The sequence below is a fragment of the Mus caroli genome, chromosome X (genome assembly GCF_900094665.2).
Source record: "Mus caroli chromosome X, CAROLI_EIJ_v1.1, whole genome shotgun sequence".
Lineage (NCBI taxonomy): Eukaryota > Metazoa > Chordata > Mammalia > Rodentia > Muridae > Mus > Mus caroli.
Window position 1 is genome coordinate 13072906 of NC_034589.1, and position 15633 is coordinate 13088538.

Genomic DNA, 15633 nt, shown 5'->3' on the forward strand with positions numbered 1-15633 from the left:
TTTCAGCAAGATCTTGCTAGTGTATGCAATGGTGTCAGCGTTTAGAAGCTGATTATGGGACGGATCCCTGGATACAGCAGTCTCTAAATAGGTTTTCATAAGGCTTTTTCATAGGTCCTTTGTACATAGTACAGATCTAATTCTAACTTTTGGTCACATAATTCACAATTGCCTCATATAATATAAAATATCTTGAAGTGTCTCTAAGCAACCAAGTGAAAGACTTGTTTGATAAAAACTTTAAGACATTGGTACAATTAACATAGTAAAAAAATGGCCATCCTACCAAAAGTGACCTACAGATTTCACACACACACACAAAACACCACCCCAAAACAAAATAAACAAACAAACAAAGGATAGCTAATACAATCCTGAATAATAATAGAACTTTTGAAGGTCTCACAGTCCCTGATTGGAAGATGTACTACAAAGCTATAGAAATAAAATTATCTAAAAACCACATGGTATCAGGATAAAAACAAACATGTTGATCATTAGAATCAAGTAAGAAACTCAGATTAACCATCTGATTTTTTTTTTTAGGTTTTTTTTTTTAACTAGAAGCCAGAAACACAGGAAAAATTATAGCATTTTCAACAAATGGTGTCCATCAAACTAGATGGGTTCTTGTAGAAGAATGCAAATGGATCCATACCTATCACCCTGTACAAAACTCCACTCCAAATGGATCAAAGACCTCAAAATAAAACCAAATAGACTAAACATGACAGAAGAGAAAAGTAGGGAATAATCTTGGACTCAATGCCACAGGAGAAGAATTTCTGAACAGAAAACTTGTATTTCAGGCACTGAGATCAACAATTAATAAATGGGACCTCATGGAACTGAGAAGTTCTACACTGCAAAAGGACACCATCATTCAGAAAAAGCAGCAGCCTTCAGAATGGGAAAAGATTTTTCTCTCAATTATATATGTGATAAAGAGATAATATCCAAAATATATAAAGAATTTTAAAAACTAGATATTAAGAAAAGAAATGAACCAATTAAAAATAGCATACCAATCTAAGCAGAATTCTCAATACAGTAAACTCAAATGGCTGAGAAACAGAAAATTTCACCATTCTTAGCCTTCAGGGGAATGCAAATCAAAACTACTTTGATATTCCATCTTAAACCTGTCAAAATGGCTAAAGTCAATAATGGAAGTAACAGCTCACGAGTAAGAATGTAGAGCAAGGGGAACACCCCTCCATTGTTGGTGGGAGTGCAAACTCATACTGCTACTATGAACATCACTGTGGCAGTTCCTCAGAAAGCTCTACATAGATCTACTTCAAGATTCAACTCTTGGGCATATACCCAAAGGATACTTCATCCTACCACAATGAAACTTGCTCAACTATGTTCATTGCTGATTTATTCATAATAGCTAGAAATTAGAAACAATGTAGATTTGCCTCAACAGATGAATGGATAAAGAAAATCTGGCAATTTATACAGTAGAATATTAGTCCTGTTTTGTTTTTTTTTCTATTGAAACACAGAAAATGTACTTTAAGCTTTTCCAAATGATCCAACGAAGGGCAGAATACTTAACAAAGATGATGAAACACAAAGTGAAGATATCACTTTCAAGGCTGAAATGATGGAGCTGACTATTGGGAAGAAAGATAGTCAGAATATTAAGCCTTGCATTTCATTTTTAAACTAGATTATTCTATAGTAGGTAGCAGATTACTTTTGGAAAAAAAATCAATGAAAGGGCTTGTTTGACTCTAAAACTTCAATATAGATATAAGTTAAGCCACAAACTCAGAAAAATACATCAAGCACAATTACAGATTTTAGTAATATCTCTCTCCATAACAACCTTAAATATAAATGGTTTCAATTTACAAAAAAGATATACAAACTCCCTTATTAGATTTTAAAAAAAGAAAAAAAAAAACTTGATCCAACTATTTGTTCCCAAGAAATACACCTCACTGATGCAGATACCCACAGATTGGAAGCTAAATGATGCAAAGCTGCCAAGCTGGTCTAGTTGTTCTGATAATTGAGGAACTAGGTTTCAAATGAAAATTAGTCAGACTAGATAAAGAAGAGTACTACATATTAATAAGGAGAACAATTCATTGGGATGTAATAATTTTAAATATATGTGTATCCAATTTTAGAGCTTCTGATTTCATTTTATAAAAAAAAAAACAAAATAGTAGACAGATGATCAGATAGGTTCTGATATAATAACAGTGAGTGACTTTAACATTTCACTTTCATCATAGATAGGTCCTTAAAACTGAAAATCAACAAAGAAAACTCAGAGCAAAACTACACAATAGATCATGTGAACTTAATAGATTTGTGCAGCATACTTCAACCAAATACAGAATATACATTATTTTACATGAAACCTTCTCTAGAATAAACTACATTATTGACAAAATATTAAATTTTAACAAATACAAATAATATAAGTTATATTCTATAATATATTATATATATATATCAGATCATAGTGCAATAAAACTGAAAGTCAATAGCAAGAAAAACTACAAAAACTACACAAACTACACATGGAGAGTGATTGACACACCCTCAAATGATCAGTGGGCCATTGAAGGAGAAAACTAAAATTTCTTAGACTCAAATTAAAATGAAAGCACAACTTACAACAACAGACAGAACAATTCTAACATACAAGTTTACAGCTATGAGTACTTTCATTAAAAAAACCAATAGAGCTTACATTCCAATAACCAAAAATGTATGCATGATAAAATAATCCATATGAAAAACAATAGATTACAAGGAATACTAGCAATTTTAAATCAACCAAATAGAGACTAAATAATAGTACATAAAATAAGCACATATTATTTTTATGGGAGGGATTGATAAACCCTGAGTAAATTAACCAAAAGAAGAGAAATCCACTCTGAAGTGAGTGATGAAGAAGGTAGAGGTACTGCTGAGTCCAATGGAATCCAGAGAATAATGATAGAATACTTTGAAAACTTGTATTGTGAAATAGTAGAAAACCTAGACGTGATGGACAAAGTTTTAAATACATAAGCTCTATCAAAATTAATCATTATGATACATATGCCTTAAACAAAATCTTGACAATCAAGGAGATGAAGCCATGATAAAAAAGTCTGTCAGACCTTACATCCTCCTTTGGCCTCTGCATAGACATGTACAGGCATACATAACAACAAAAATACTATAAGCACACACACAGTTTATCAAACTGTTTCATGAATCAGAAAAGGAAGAATCATTACCAAATTCATTCTATGAAGTAGAGTTATCTTCATAAAAAGAAACTGGGTAAATGATAAAATGAAATCTATAAACTAATTTCCCTGATAAACATAGATGCAAAAGTTCACATTACAATTCTGGAAAATAGAATTCAAGAATGCCTTAAGAAAATTATACACATTGATCAAGTTGGTTTTATTCCAAGGAGGCAAGTTTGGTTCAACACATACAAATCAATTGATTATAACAGCATGTATAGTTAACAGCAAAGTACATAATCATCTCAACTGATGGAGAAAAGTTATTCAACAAGTTCAAAATCCTTTCATAATAAAAGCATTAAAGAGATGAAGAATGGAAGTAATATATCTCAGCATAATATAGGATATATGTGACAAACCTATAGCCAATATTATATTAAATTGGGGAAATGGAAAACATGTTCTTCTAAAATCTGGAATGAGACAAGGATGCCCATTATCTACACTATTATTCCATTTAGTACTTGAAGTCTCAGCTGGTACAATGAGTCAAGAAAAAGAAATAAAAGACATAAGTAGAAATCAAAGAAGCTGAATATCATTATTGTTAGATATTATGCCTTATACTAGAAAGACTCTAATGACCATACTAGAAAACTATTAGACTGGATATATGCTTTCAACAAAATAGCAGGTCACAAAATCAACATACAAAAATCAATAGTGTTTTTAATATATCAATTCTGACCTTGCTGAGAAAATAAATAAGGAAACCAGGGAAATTCTACCTATAAAAATTTCAAACATACATAATGTAACTAAGAATAAACCTAACCAAGAGAATGAAAGACTTCTACACTGAAGATGATGAAAAAAAAATTGAAAAATACATTAGATGATGCAAAGACCTCCCATGCTCATAATGGGCAGAATTAATACTATGAAAGTGGCCATATTACTGAAAGTGATTTACAGATTTACAGAACTAGGAAAAACCAATCTTAAAATTAATATGGAAGCACAAAAGATTCCACATAACCAAGGCAATCTTTAGCAGGAAGTACAAAGTTAGAAGTATCACAACACCAAATTCAAATTATGTTAGACAGTCATAGTAACAAATCCACCATGGCTCTGGCACAAACAGACATGTAGACCAATGGAATAAAATAAATAACCCAGAAATAAGCCCACACAAATACAGACATCTATTTTTTTTGACAAACTTATTTGTTTTCTTTTTCCCTTGCTGTGATCAAATATTTTCCTGATTTGTTTTGTTTTGTTTTGTTTTTTCAGGTTGACACAAGCTAAAGTAATTTGGGAAGAGGGAGTTTCAATTGAAAATATGCCCCACCAGATTGACCTATTAGCAAACTGTGATGTATTTTCTTGATTGATGACTAATATGGGAGGGTCTAACCTACTGTGAGTGGTGCCACTTCTGGGCAGATGGTCATGAGTTCTCTAAGAATGCTGGCAAACCAAGCCATAGAGAGTAACCCAGTAGACAGCATTTTTCCATGCCCTAGCTTCCCTCAGTGATGGAGTGTGAACTGTGAGTAATAAGGTGAAATACACCCTTCCCTCACCGAGGTGCTTTCAGTCATGATGTTTTAGTACAGTAGAAGCCCTGAGACAAACAGACAATAGTAACTTCAGGAAGAAAGGGGTTTTTTTCTTTCACTTATGGTTCAAGAGTACAGTCCATCGTGAGAAAGAGAAGCAAAGGCAGCAGTATCTTCAAGGTCACACTTCATTCATAATCAGGAAGCAGAGAGTAATGGATGCACGCTAGTGTTCAGCTCATTTTATATAACCCAGTATGCCCACCAGGGAATGGCCCTGCCCACACTTAAGGTGAGTCTTCACTCATCACTGATACTAATTGTGACAAAAAACTCACAGGTATGTCCAGAGGCTAAGTAATCTCTCAATGGCAGCATGTTACCTAGGTGATTACAGATCTTGTCAAATTTACTATTAAGACTAACAACCACAGTATTAGAAATATACATAGGGTTCCTGGTTTCCATATATAGAATGATCCCAACCTCTAATCTAAAATTAAATCAAAATGGATCAAAAACTTTAAAGTAAAATCTGTTAGTTTTAAATTGCTAGACGAAAACATGGGACAAACATTTCAAGATAAAAGTATAAGCAAAGACTTTGGAAACAACCACCAGAATAATGAGACAACCCACAGAATTGGACAAATGTCTTCATTAACTGCGCATCAGACAAGGGATCACTATTTAGAATATGAAAAAAATTGCAAAACTTAAATACCAGAAAAATCAGGGTGCTGAGGAGATGTCTCAGTCAGTAAAATACTTGCCGCACAAATTTGGATCATGTACATAAGCCCAGATTTCTGGAGCTTATTGGTGAGCAAGATTCCTGTCTCAAAAGATAAGGTGGAGTGTGATAACAGAAGACACTGAATATCAACATCTGGCCTCCACACACGTACACAAATATTTACCTCCATATGCATGTGTACCAAGCCATATGAACTTGTATCACACCACACACACACACACACACACACAAAATCTTTCAGTCAATAAATGAGCAAATAAACTGAATAAAAAGTTCAGAGAAGAAGAAACATAAATGGCCAGTAAGCACTATAAAAAGCATTCAAAATGTTTACCCATCAAAGAAATACAAATTAAAATTGTTTGGAGATACCATTTCACACCATTCAGAATGACTGTCAAAAACAAAAAGCAAAAAGACTAAAGCAACAACAAGAAAAAAAAATCAAGGTCAGGTGTTGTAGCACTTAGAGGGAAAGAGATAGGTAGACAGATTTCTCTGAGTACAAGCCTAGCCTGCATTACTTAATGAGTACTGGGCCAGCCAGTGAGACATTGTCTTTAAAATGACCAAAAAACAAAACAAAACAAAACAAAACAAAACAAAACAAAACAAAACAGTAGGCCAGGCACAGTATCACCCACCTTTAATCCCAGCATGAGAGGGGCAGTGTTAGGTAGATATCTGAGTTTGAGGCCAGCCTGGTCTACAAAGTGAGTTCTGGAACAGCCAGAGCTACATAGAGGAACTGTCTCTGGCTCTCTCTATCTCTCTGTCTCTCTGTTTCTCTCTCTCTCTCAAAAAAAAAAATACAAAAACAAAAAGCAAAAATAAAAGGCCTAGAGAGATGTCTCCGTAATTACAGTAATTAGTAGTCCAAGCTGCCCTTGCAGAAGACCCAAGTTCAGTTCCCATCACCCACACTGACTGATGTTACAACTGCCTGCAATTCCAGCTCTGGGGAATCTGACACGTCTGGCCTCCATTGACTCACATATATGAACACACCTACACACACATGTATATACACAAATTCCTATACACATAATTTAAATTGTTTTAAAGGAAAACAAAGGAGAGCAAATGCTGGTAACAATATAGAGAAAGAGGAATACTGACTGCCACTGAGAATGCAAACTGGTGCAGCCTCTGTGGAATTTATTATAGAGGTTCCTCAGAAAACTAAAAATACAACTGCCAGGTGATCTAAGCATAGCCCAACTGAGCGTACACCCAAAGAAGTCTATGTCTTACCACAGAAAAACATGTATATCAATGTTTGTACCTACATTATTCACAATAACCAGAAATTCAACTGTTCTAATTGTCCATCAGCATATGAATGTATAAAGAAAATGTTGTACACATACATAACAGAATCCTATACAACCATAAAGAAAAATGAAATCATGCTATTTTCAGGAAAATGGATAGAAGCCAAAAATTATGTTAAGCTAAGTAAGCCAAATTCAGAAATATAAATGGTACATTTTCTCTTATATTCAGAACCTGGAGTGTGTGTGTTTGTGTGTTTGTGTGTGTGTGTGTATGTTGTTCATGAAACTAGAAAGGGTATCATGAGTGGGAAGAATATGATTTTAAAGGAGAGGAGAAAGAAGCCAGAAATGGAATACATCTGTAAGAAAGGAAAGAATAAATTATTTATAGAAAGGAAGGGAAGGGGACCATCTTGAGAGGGTGGGAGACAAAGAGGAGGGCAGTGGAGGAGCAGAGTGAATGAGGACAAAGTATGTATGAAAGTGCCATAACGAAATACATTACTTTGTGTGTTAGAGTACAATGCTAATTTTAAAGAAAGAAATCTTGTGACATATCAAAAGAAAAAACTCAATATGGTTGAGGAAAGAAACATATCCCAATGCAAAATATGAGCTGTACCCACATCAGAGCTCTGCACCAAGTGGTCCACACCAAAAGCAAGAGGTTCCCTCCTATTGTGCAATGACTATACCATACCGCTGCACAATAGTACTTGCGGAGAGGTTTTATATCCTTCTTTGTGTGACGAGAGCATGATAGTCATTCCTAATAAGCTGATAGATCATATTTACTCAGCCCAGCATCACAGCAAAGATAAGATTAGAGAGGATATACCTTATTCACAATTGGAGGAATTTTAAATATGAGAAAAGTAACTGACATCTAAATAATGACACTGTTGAATACTTATGCTGTGGAATTTCACACTGAAGCATCAACTGTGTAAGGTCATTGCTATTTTTTTTTTCCATTCTGAACTTATAAAATTGACTTGATGAGTTAAAATAAAGTAGACTCTCCCTCTCCCGGCAGTATCCAGGATGATAAAGATAATGTAATATTGTGTTCCTTCCCTCTAAAATTCAGTAATTCCATTATATGATATCAATATTATATTAGACATAGTTACACCTTTGAGGAAAATTACATGAAAATTAGCAACATTGCCATTTTAAAAGAACCATTCTGTTCATCCCCTCTCTTCCCAACAGGATTAATGACTCCTGCATTTCATGGTAAACTCAGCTCAATCAATTTGCTGAGGCATCTGGCCTAGGCTCTAAAGGTTACACTGTACTACCTGGTGGAACCCAGATACTCATGTTTCTCCCATGCTTTAGTGTTCTGGCTTCTGCTGCAATTGCTGCATTCTTACATAGTTTGGGGCCCCAGAACCCTGACTAGGCAATGATAAAAGGACAGACACATATATAGAAACACTGGAATCTGGTGACCTTGAATGCCTCAGATGGAGAAGCTACAACACACCAGAATCTCGGTATAATTATTGTATGCTTTTGAATAGAGAGGTGGGATTATTGTATTCAACTGAACAAAAAGGTGAAGTTATTATGCACAGATAAAGAAGGAGACAGTTTTAACTGACCTCATTAGGAACAATCTCTATAGGGGTGGATTCTTTGGGCTGTAAACATTTTAAGGAAGAAAACTATGGTAAGCATTTTCTGCATACACTGTTAATGTCTGAACTCGGACAAGAGGAAGGCTTTGACATCCCTCACTGGACGAAGGCATGGCCACTTCCATAGGGTTGAGGCATTGGAGTCCTTGACATGGCTGTGCTCATGTCAACAACACAAATCTCTTTGGATTTTACTCTTTCCCTAAACATGAAGATACCAGTTCAAATCCCATGACTTCTGTCTCAGTTTCATATTCTTACATATTGACTACAGAAGACCTACCTATGGTATAGTTGATACTTTTGAGATGTTACTATGTGTGAGTCCCCTGTAACCTGTAAATTTCACTACTTTCTTCATCTGAATAATGTGGAAACAAAGGTTTAGGCTATGCCTGACATACCACATAATTTGTGTTAGTCCTAGTCTCAATAACTTAAATGGATGCTGCTCTTAAGCAGGCAGCCAATGTCACCTTCATGCCCTTCTGAGCTACCCACCAGAGCCAAGTTAGTTTTTGCTAAAGCCCCTTCCTTATTGCCACATGGCCAGCATTCTACCACAAGTGAATAAAGATTATAAAGATGAAGCAAGGAGAGGAGGTGTGGGACTATGAAACTGTCACCTTGAATCTTTGTACATGTATAAACTGACAACATGACCCACTCCACAGTATGGTTAAGAGGAAGGTTCTGTAGATATGAAAGAGAGAGAGAACAGCCAGAGGCATCTAGAAGAGTCCAGGGCAGAGAAAGAAAGTAGATATGGCAAGGCCTGTAGACTGAATCTGGCCAGAGATACCTATAAGAGAAAAGAAAATAGCAGGGGAGAAGTAATAGAAAAAGCATAATGAGAGAAGCAGGAGGGGAAGAGGGGATAGCTGGAGGGAGTTTATAAGGAAAATAGGTAGTTAAAAAGGAAGGAAACTCAGCCAGGCATGGTGGCGCACACCTTTGAACCCAGCACTCGGGAGGCAGAGNCAGGCNGATTTCTGANTTCGAGGCCAGCCTGGTCTACAAAGTGAGTTCCAGGACAGCCAGAGCTACACAGAGAAACCCTGTCTCGAAAAACCAAAAAAAAAAAAAAAAAAAAAAAAAAAAAAAAAAAAAAAAAAAAAAGGAAGAAAGGAAACTGTGAGCTGCAGGGAGCTTAGAGTAGGGAAAAGCAGTGAGAAGAGCTGGGACTTTCTAACAGGTGTTTGTGGTACTCAGGGACCCTGGGGGCAGGCATGAGATTTAATATGCTAATAAACACTCCAGGCAGCCATTTGTTACTTCTGTCAGGGGTAAGGAAAGTAAGTCCTTTTGGTAAATGAGAACCTGAGGAATGCTGGCTTTTACCAAAATGCCAGAAATTCTTCTACAGTCCAGCTTGCACTTGGAGCAGAGATTGAAGGAAAGGCCATCCAGAGACTGCAACACCTTGGGATCCATCCCATATACAGCCACCAAACCCAGACACTATTGTGGATGCTGTGAAGTGCTTGCTGACAGAAGCTTGGTATGGCTCTCTCCTGAGAGGCTTTGCCAGAGCCTGACAAATACAGAGGCGGATGCCCACAGCCAACCATTGAACTGAGCATGAGATTCCTGATAGAGTAGTTGGAGAAGGGACTGAAGGCGCTGAAGGTGTTTGCAGCCCCATGGAGGGATCAACAGTATCAAAAGACCAGAACCCCCACCCCCAGAGTTCCTGGGGACTGAACCACATGGAATACACATGGAGGGATTCATGACTCCAGCCACGTATGTTGGACATCAGTGGGAGGAGAGGCCTTTGGGTCTCGTGTTTGATGCCCCAGTATAGGGGAATGCCAGGGAGGGAAGACTGGAATGGGTGGGGGAGCACCCTCATAGAGTCAGGAGGAGGGAGGATGGGATAGGGGGCTTCCAAGGGGGATAGCTGGAAAGTGGAGAACATTTGAAATGTAAATAAAGAAAATATCCAAGAAAAAGAAAAAGAAAAGAAATTTTAGCTGAATGTGCTATCACAAGGAACTGGTAGGGAATTTGGAATCAAAGTTCATGCTAAACTGGAAAGAATGGAGGGAAATCCCCCAAGGAATTGGTAGACACAGAAAAGGGGTATTAGCATATTTTTATGGAAGAGTATATTGGAAAGGGGAGCATATGGAAGAAGTCATCACAAGGTTGCTAAAAAGAAATGGCTTAGTTTTCAATTATTGAGGTGTCTCTGGAGATACCAAGTCATTTAGCAAAGCATTCTGAAGGCATAGCCATTCAGCTCCTTGATGTGTGATTTCTTTTCTAAAGCACCATGACTGCCAAATGTTGTCATTCATTTACGAGCCCAGAGTTCGCAGGACAGGGCATTTGCTGAACTCAAATTGAGAATGCTTTTAGCCTTAAGGATTCACTAGTGTGTTCCTACTGGTTCCTCTCCTGAAAACATATAAATCATTGCTCTATCTGCTGGACCATAGGGGGTGGGGGATGTTGTCTGAATATTGAGAGGCCTAAGACTCCTTGCCCTCAAGCAAGATAGGAAGGGCACTGGTGAGCTTACCACTGTATAAACTGATGACATGACCCCTCCATGGTATGGTTGGGGAGAAAGCTTATATTGTAGATTTGAAAGAAAGAACAACCAAAGGCATCTGAGAGAGTCCAGAGTAGAGAGAGAGAAAAGTAGACTGAAAATGGCCAGCAGACTGGACCTGGCCATGAAAGAAGCAGAGAGGTGAGGCATTATAAAGAGAATGAGTAGCTACTTATCTGCAGGGAGGGAAACCCAAGAACTTGAGGGAATTTAGGGTAAGGGAGGAGGTGAGAAAAGCTAAAATGCTAGGTAGCATGGGCATTGAGATCTGTAACAGGCACTTGTGATACTGAAGGAGCCTAGAGGCCAGAATGAATTTGGTATGATAATAGGGACCATAAATAGACATTTGCCCCTTCTGGGTTTTTTGTTTTTGTTTTTGTTTTTGTTTTTGTTTTTAATTTGGGAAAATGGGATTTTCATTGGACCTGACAACCACCAGGAGGATTGAAAAGCCCTAGATCACAGCCCCAAATTTTGTCCATAGAGTGAAAACACTCTCTGCTCCAGTTGGCCTCTGACTCAATCATTACCTTGGATGGGACAGAGCCTCTTGTATAAATCCTAAAGTCACATATTGTGTCCTGCCAGCAGCTCACATGTCTGGGTTCTAGTCTGGAAAGGCATCTTGGAAACCTGGAAGAGAAGAGACGGAACCAAGACAAAGCTCTGTTCAAGGTTCAATTTTACTATTTCACTCAGTTATGAAGCAGGGGAAGGGACCTGATTTCAGCCAAATCATCTTGGAGTAAGGCTGCAGCTGACCACGTGATAGCTCCAGAACAGCTAGGTGGCAGGCAGCGGCAGTGGATGTGGCAGGGCAATAGGGCAGCAAGCTCCACCCCATGCTCTCTAACAGTGAAACCTGAGCAAACAGGTTTCAGGCTGGGGAGGTTACAGTCACAGACATCCTACTACTGCTGTTTTGACAAATGGTCATGGTGTCCAACTGCCTTCTAATTATCTATATCTATATCCATAGATAAGGCTACCACTCTCAATCTTAGAGAAGTTTCTGTTTGCTGTGGGTAAGAGTAAATGCAGAGACTCATTATTAGTCAATATATTGGGAATAAATGACTTTTGAGTGTTCATCCCTAAGCGGGACATCAATCTCATGCCCTCTAAGGCCCAGAGAATGTAGAACAAGAGGAAAAACCATAAGAACTGGAGGATGAGAAAGAGTGCTGTAATACACTCTTCTGCATCTGACATGAGTGCTACACCCAATGAACTCCCAGCAGAAGTGGCTATCTGCAGAAGACCTGCACAAGATTGAGCTCATTGACATTCTACTATGAATAGGGAAGAAACATTTAAGGTCCCACTCCTTGTTCAGGAGAAAATGATTGCTGGGAAGGAGCATTAATTTTCCTCAGTGGTGTTGCCACTGGTACATTGCTTCCCCCCGAGCAATTAACCTCCATCCATGTTTTTGCAGGCAATCCTAATTAAATGCAGTCAGGCACAAAAACAAAAGGACTGAAAGTACAAATGAGGAAAAGATGTTCCATGGGAGACAAAGCTAGATGAGAGAGGATAATCAGGAGGAGAGTATAATAAAATAACATTAAATATACATGAAATCATGAAGAAATAATTTTTCAATTCAAAAATTAAGGATAAATGAAATTTAACTGTTTGTTTAATGTCACAGAAACTGCTGAAGAAGAACCCCAACCTTTTGCTTCATGACATGACAAATTAAATAATTGGATCATGTTCTCTTGCTCTATAAATGAAGCATATGGTTTTCTGATTTAGTGTTTCTTTTATGGTTTTCTGAACAATACAGGATAATGATTCACTTCAGACTAAAAATGGCCTCAGATACTGCTATGGTCAGCAGATTGTCCATCCAATTCCCATATAGATTATCATTCTCTTTGGCCATCCAATATAATGAAACTCATTTATGAATTCCAGGGACTGTGATATGAACACCTTATGAGAATCTATTATTATTATATTTCTATAATATACATGAAGAAAAATCATGAAGTAAATAATTCAGCAATAAAATTGGACACAATATTTAACCTTGTATAATTGATAGAATAATAGAAAAAATTAGTAAAGATGTAGAAGACTTGCTGATAAATGTAATTATATATTTATATATTGTTTACATATATGCAGAACTATCAATTTGACTTCATTGATCTTTAGATCACTTCACCAAATACAATAGTATAACCATATAATTCTCTCCTAATACAAGTCCTTTTGCAAGATAGATCATGTTTTAATGCATACTACTAGTGCCCCAATAAGGAAGGCTTGAAATCATTTACATAAATTTATATAAATATTCTTTCCAATATTCTTTAATCTTGTGTAGTAATTATAACAGTTACATTTTAGATACTATAAGGAATCTGAAGATAATTTGAAGTATACAAAAGGCTGTGTGCTTGGGTTCTAAATCATTTTTCTATGCTAAACTTAATTTTATGTAAAGGTCTTGAGTATCTGTGGATTGTGGTATCTAGAGACATTCCTGGAGCAGTCTCCTATGTTACTGGGGACAGCTCTATTTGTATTCTAACTTCCAGTGCTAAGGCTAAGTTCCCTGAAATGGATGCATATGGAAGTTTTGTCATTTTCCAGCAGGCAAGGAGCATATATACTTTATCAAATGGTATCAAGTTGATTCAAACCAAACCTTCACATGCTCATTCATTACGTTGATTTAGACAGCCAGCTATTTTTGAGTTTCTACTATGTACCAGGCATTGTCCTAACCACTCTATAAAACTCAGACCCTATGAATGAATAACAGTGAAACATTTTGCTTATCTTACAACTGCAAATTGGAAGAATCTAACATAGGGCTTGTTTGTTTTTTTCTTTTTTGTTACTTTATTTATTCAGTTTACATCCAGATTGCAGCCTTCCTCCCTCCTCTCCCCACAGTCCCAGCCCCCATCTCCTTCCCACCCTGGGTACCACCCCTCCCTCTGCATACCAAGTCTTATCAGGACTAAGCACATCCTCTCCCACTGAGGCCAGACAAGGCAGTCCAACTAGAGAAAGGGGTCCACAGGCAGACAACAGAGTTCGAATCTATCTATCTTTCTATCTATCTATCTATCTATCTATCTATCTATCTATCTATCTATCTATTCATAGAACTTCTTTTCTAGACTGCAAAGGAATAAAAGGAACATACAGAGATATTTCTAAATATAATACTCTGGGATACATGTCCACTACCACCATGGGGTATACTTAGTAAAGCCACATTAACACCTAGAAAAGACTTGTCAGCCAAAAGAAAAGTCCAAATTACAGCTCCTTTAAGTGAAACATTTTAAAAGCATATTTAATATACATACCTCTCCCACGAACAATTTGAAAGGTATATTTATAAATCCTATTAACATGAAAACATAATTTATGATATTCTACCTAAAATAAGACAGCTGACAAATGTTGCCTCCCAAATAATTAGATATTACAAGCACTAAAAGCTGTCAGGACAGAGCACCATGGCTTTAGAAACCAATCAATAAAATTGCATTTCTTTCCTCAACAACTTGGATTTTTTTCCATTAACAAAGGAAATACAGAAATGGAATCATTTTTTTCCATCAACCATTCACTAGCCATCTGTGCTGTTAGTAGGAATGCAAAGACACACAAAACAGAGAGAGACCAACACCCCTGAACTTCAAACTCAGCAGAGAGGTATAAATAAAATGGGCATTTCAAAAATTTATTCCAAAGGCAATGAATGCTAAGAAAGAGCATATAGTCCTGAAATAACTTATACTACCCTACATTTCAAAAATAGATATATGCAGGTGAGTAGATAGATAGATAGATAGATAGATAGATAGATAGATTTTTTTTAAAAAAATACCATTTCATTCCCAAGATTTTGTTCTTGTTTTATCATACAGGGAAGAAATGTCATGTGCATCTTGATGAGCAAGTTCTAAACTTGGATTCCTTTGAGTTTAGACTCCAGCTTTACCATTTAAAACCAACAGGATCCTGACTACAGGAAAATCTGTAAGTCCCATTTTCCTAACTTGAAAATAAAGCCTACTTGATAGTGCTTTGATGCTGATAAATTGATCCATGGAAAAGAATATTGCTTAAAACACAATGAATGCCTATAATTTTATGAACCATCGGTTATTTTAGGTAATATTCAAATAATTTTCAGTTCCTTGCTCTCCTGTCATTATAAAAGGAGACTGGGACACATATTTTCTCTACATACTTATTCAGCCATTGATTTGTATCTTTGATATCTTTTCTTTTTATCAAAATGAAAAACAATACAGGATCCTGACACTTTCAGTAAATGACTTGGGTGCACTTGGATTTTATTCACTCCAGGTACTTGAGAGTCTAACACTCTGTCCCCATTTCCATCCTCCAACCTTGCTTCTTCACAATGGCAAAGTAGACTGATATTAGGTTCAATTCTATAAATTAAGCTAACTTTTGGACTGATATGATAGCAGCCAGAATCACATTATTAGAGCTTTAAGTACCATCATGAGATGTTACTTAGAGCACTTGGTCTCTCTTAGTTTTCTGGGTGGTTTGGCTATCCATTTTAGAACAAAAAGTTTGGTCTCTGTAAGTTCCCTGGA

General features: G+C 36.7%; 1 pseudogene; it reads right to left on the minus strand.

Annotated features, from left to right (window-relative positions):
- Positions 1–11575, minus strand: part of LOC110287410 — a 16612-nt pseudogene extending 5037 nt beyond the window's left edge.
- Positions 11576–15633: the final 4058 nt, after the last annotated feature.